Source organism: Hevea brasiliensis, chromosome 17 (assembly GCF_030052815.1).
Source record: "Hevea brasiliensis isolate MT/VB/25A 57/8 chromosome 17, ASM3005281v1, whole genome shotgun sequence".
NCBI lineage: Eukaryota > Viridiplantae > Streptophyta > Magnoliopsida > Malpighiales > Euphorbiaceae > Hevea > Hevea brasiliensis.
The window spans coordinates 9,539,552-9,545,090 of NC_079509.1; positions in this window are offsets into that span (position 1 = coordinate 9,539,552).

A 5,539-nucleotide genomic window follows, 5' to 3' on the forward strand; every position below is an offset into this window, starting at 1 on the left:
CTCGAGGAGCAAGGTCCACCATCCAAGAGAAGTCTTCCTCAGGATAACGCCTCCTGAGCTCAGCCAAAAGGTCGCTGTGGGCGTCCACATAAGCACCAGCTTCCCTCGTCACAAGCTCTTCTTCTTTTACTCTGAGTTCTTCAGTGAGGCGGGTGACGTCAGCAGTTCGGAGTGCCCGAGCCTCTCCGAGTTCATGAGCTTGTTCGGCCAATTTATCCTCGTAGGACTTCATCCGACCTTCGAGTTCGGCAATATAATCTTGGGTGGATGAAAGTTAAGCTTGGGCAGAGGATGCGTTCTTAACCGCTTTTAGAATTTTCTGCCTCAGAAGATGAGCCTTTTCCCTGATTATATGTTGGTTCACCAAGCTCTCTACACTCAAAGTCATTGTCTGGGCCAGGAGATCGTCAATACTACCCGAGGTCAGCCTGTTCCGGTCCTCCTGGAGGCATATGGTAGCACCCAGAACTTTGGCCAAGCCCAGATTCTCCCGAACGGATCGGTTCTTCTCCAGATAGTGAATGAGGACATGGGCACCGCGAGAAAGGGTCCTCACAGCAGGTTGGGAAGGTCCCCCTTCTGCACTCGAAGGAACAGGTGGAGGTGGTGGCTCTTCTTGTCGAGGGGGAGAAGGAGCTACCTCTACTTCGGGGACCGGTTGTACCGAAGGTCGGGACGAGTCTCCCGGCACTTCTCCCGATTCCTGCCTTGGCATTTGTGATGCCGCGGCGATCTTCATTTCCCGCACCTTTCTGGAGATCTCCATCTTCCGCTTACGGCTCTCCTTGGAAGCCTCGCCGCCCGCCATACCTACATAAAGAAAAGTCAGTGAGTTCGCTAAGGTTCAGAGATCAGAGATGGATAAGGCACCAGGGCCGAGGTCAGAGAGCTGGAGCTCGCATCCTTCATCAGTGATCAGCCGCGTCATCCAATGTTTCAGCTCGGCCATCACCGCATATAAGCAACAAAACTTCTGGGTAGTCGCCAGATCCTTAAGTTCCATTACCATGGCACCCTCGTCCCTACTCAGGGCAATCCTATTCGAAAACGGGGGGACCAGTTATTGCTAGCTACGGGGAAAACCCTCGAAACCGTTCGAAATCTTGCTCCTCAGCATGAAAAAGTGATTTTTCCAATTCTTCAATGAAGAAGGAAGATCGGTAAAAAGCCCACAGTGCGGTTTTGCCTGAAAGAACCAGTACTCGTCGTCCTTTTGGCGAGTAAACCTATGCAGCTCGGCAAATACCTTCGCTGTAGGATTGAGCTTCTTAGCCCGGCATAAGCCTCTGAAAGCCACCAGGATCCGCCATGAGTTCGGATGCACTTGGGCTACCGAGACTTGGTGAAATTTCAGGACGTCCTTAAAGAAGTCATCAAGAGGAAACCGAAGCCCGGCTTTTAATTGCTCCTCGTACACTATGATTGCATCATTTTCATCGAAAAAGTGATCGGCTCAGAGATCGCCATAGCATCTGATAAGCTCGAAGGAGTCGGTTTGAAGGTTATACTCTTGACTAATTGACTGCAGATCGGTTTCTTGAAGGATTAACGGCAGTTCATCCATGCGAAGATTTTCTCTCCCAGATGAATGTGTTCATTTTGATTGTGCCGCTTGACCATGGGCTGAAGCAGAGGTCGTAGGAGGCTTAGGTCGCCCACTTGACCTAATCACCTCGACTTCATCTGATGACCACGAGACATGGACAGAAGGGGGGCTCGCCGCTCTCTGACCCTCGGCGCCGCTCATTTTTAAAGAAATAAAAAAGCTTAAGTAAGAGAAGGATTAAAGTCCTTATCAGAGTGTGATCGGTGCCGGAAAAACTTGAAGAAATGAGAGAAAGTTGAAATTGCGAGCAGAATGCTGAAAATGGCATAGGGGAGCAACTGAGGGAACCTCCTCCTATTTATACCCGTGTGAGCATTTAATGCTCACAGAGCCCCAAGTGGTGCATCGGTATGTGTAATTTGCCCGCTTTTCTGACGCATCGCGGGACGGTTTCAGAAACACAATAAATAAAATAAGAGGAGATCGGCTGGCCAAGATCGTCGGATTAAGGCGGATGTTCAGAGTTACAGATCGGCTAAAAGTGACTCAGTTAGGAATTAGATCGGATATGCACATTAGAGATCGGAAAATAACCAATGCAATAATTGAATGATAACTGTTAAATAAAATTTTATTTCATTTCCAAAAGGTCAGATTACATCATTCGGGCGATCTCAAGAGATCGGATTACATCATTAAGGACCTTTAAAGGTCAGATTACATATTTGGGCGATCTCTAAAGATCGGCATTACATCCTACCTAGTAAAGACCTATGTCAAAGCCTAGTCTCGTGGCTGAATCGAAAGATGTGTTTGATCAGAAAGCCAGCCATAGGCATCTGATAGATGTACAGCTCAGATGGAGTGACTTTGACTCTCATGATAATGAGAGGGATCGTCGTCGATGTCATCGATCAGAACAGAGCAGCAGTCGGGACGCCCTATGTGGTGAGGAGCCAAATGAACTTCAAAAGGCAGTTACCGATGTTAAGAGGGAAATTAGCAGTCTTCTCGCCCGAAATCGGTTCACCGATTATATCGGTAGATCGACCCGAGATCGGTATGATCGATATTTTCGATCTTGATTGGTAAATTAATCTGGTTCTCTCACTATCATCAGACGTGGTTCTCATGATTCTCCGATCACCGGGGTCATAAATTTTCAGTCGGGGAGCAAAGAAAATAGTCAGAAAAAGATCAAAAGCGGTCACCATGGCCAGAATGTTACCGGAGAGACTAGAACAGAAGAAGAGAGAAATGGAAAGAGGAGGAATGGAATGTGGGAGAAATTCCTCGCTGAGGCATATATATAGGAGGTCTGAGCATTTATTACTAGCGGAAATCGAAGCGGATGCATTGGTAACCGAAGGATTAAATGCTTTGACTGATTCTGGAATGGGAGAGATCGGGAGAGGGGCCCGGTATGAGAGATTGGAAAAGGGTCATAATAGAGAGATCAGAAGGAATGAGAGATCAAAAAGCAAGGAGAGGATGAGACAATTTCCAACAACCCTCTTCATAATTAGAGCCGAGGTAGTTAAAGCGTTGCAGGCAAGATCAAATCTTCACCGCACGCTTTATTTGTAGAATCGCCCACAATGCTGACAAACGCCGGGACAATTATGACAGTCCTGTGCTTCTAAATCTCCACCGTTGATCTTACTCGTAAAGACAAACCCAGAGCCCTTGGATCAAAAGGGAGATGACAGGACCGGCGTTTTTTGTTCCCGGCCTTTTGGATCCATCTTGACAGGAAGAACCTGAACCATTGGATTGGAAAAGAGAAAGGACAAATATTCTAAATAGGATCTCAGCCGTCTATTTTGATTCTCTTTAATTCTCAGACATCGGATTATGTCCTTTTAAATCCAAACCTTTCATCTTCCCAGAAGAGATCCTGACCCTTCATTAGGAGCACCCGTTCCCTATAAATATCTGCATGTAATACTATTGAGGGACGGACGAAAAGGGTAGTGATTATAGTGGAAAGGCTCTGAAACTTGATTCAGTCTTGCTACTTTGCTATTTTAAGCTTTCAAAAATAGAGAAACTTCAAAAACTAGTTTTTTAAAGTATCTCCATTGAAGGAGTGTTGGACGCTGAAACTCTTCATTTTCAGTTTGTTCACTACTCTGCTATACCATTTCTCAGTTTCAGTTTCGTCTTCATCATCTTAATATCAACATTTTATTCTCCAAGCTTAATCTCATTCCAACCCGGTTACTGTCACTTCGGCTCAACTGCATTCTAACTTGGTATTTGTTATTTCAAAGCAAGCATTAGTCTCCAGACTATTAGCTCGCAGCTCTACAATATTTGTGGCTCCACAGTTAGTTCAATAGACTCAATCCTCCACAAGTAAGTGTCTAGACTGTTGTTTTATCAAATGCTCGCTTTTTATTTTCTTTGTTTTCATGCTCGTAATTTTCATCAAGTTCAGTTATGTTAAACAGCCCCACGTAGATAGTTATTCTCTTGAGTTTACCTTTTATTCATCAGTTCATGTTATTTATTTATTTTTAGCCTTTATTACCTTCAAATATAGGTGTTCTGATTACAGGTAACGTGTAGATAGTCTAATAAAATGTTGGTAGCTGTATCTTAACACGAGAGTTTCTTTAAACAAATAAAAATGATAAAAGTTTGGATAATAAATCGGAGGGAAAAGTTATGAAGTCGAACTACTAAACAAGCTTAGGAGATAACCTGGTATAGTGGGGATCAAGGTAAGATCGGATCCCAGACTAGTAAACGAAAGAGATCGGACATTGCCTGCCAAAGAGTACTGATAAGGCGATCACAAAGGAGATCGGCAAAAACTCAATCTGGTATCCCCTCCCTAGTTATAAGGCATAAATGGGTTAAGAGAAGCCTCGCTCGGGTTCACTGACGTCTTCAGGCGCCAGAACCCTTAATCTAAGGTTCTTACGATATACGATCGTAATAAATATTTTAAGAGGTCGGGGGAGAGTTCTTACCTGATCCTCATTCAAACAAAAAACACAAGAGATCGGAGGAGAGTTCTTATATGAGATCCTTAATTAAAAACTCTAAATTAAATACTTAAAGAGATCGGAGGAGAGTTTTTATCCGATTTTCAACCAAATTTTAATAAATATGTGGAGACCGGAGGAGAGTTCTTATCCGAGATTCCTCACGCTAAACTCTAAATTACATACTTAAAGAGATCGGAGGAGAGTTCTTATCTGATTCTCAACCAAAAAACTTTACTAAATATGTAGAGATCGGATGAGAGTTCTTATCCGAGATCCCTCTTTAAAATCTTAAACCGAATACTTTAAGAGGTCGGGCGAGAGTCGCGGAGATCGGAGGAGAGTTCTTATCTGAGATCCTTCACCAAATTTTAAACTAAAAAAGAGATCGGGAGAGAGTTCTTACCTGATTCTCGCTTAAATTAAAACAGGGAGATCGGAGGAGAGTTCTTATCCGAAATCTCCCAACCCTTAATAAATATATCTAGAGATCGAGAGAAATTCTCTGCTCGAGCTCTCTCGACAAGATTCAAACTAAATGACATGAGCCTAATACACAAGACGAATTCACTCAAACACCTACTCACCAAAGGGCTATCTCACGAACTTGTGTTCCTGGGCAACCCAAAATAAGTGAAATATCAAACTTTCCTTTATTTTGGACAAAGGATTAACATCATCATCCCAATCCCCTAATTACCCTTTTAATTCATGAAAGAGCATAAGATTAGATTTGTTTACCCTCATTGAGGGACGAGGCAGGGTGCCTAACACCTTCCCCGCCCGTATATGGATCCCGAACTTAGAATCTCTGTTTTCGAAGTGGTTTCATTTAAATTTATTTTCATGAATAGTTTTCTTTAATCTCCCTTAAAATTAAAGTGGCGACTACTCACTCTTTCCCACTTTGGTGAATGTTCGTCTAGGCGACTGCAAAATACCTTGCGACAATATGGTGTTTTGGATTTGAATTTTTCAAGTTTCCTTTGTAGGTTGTCGA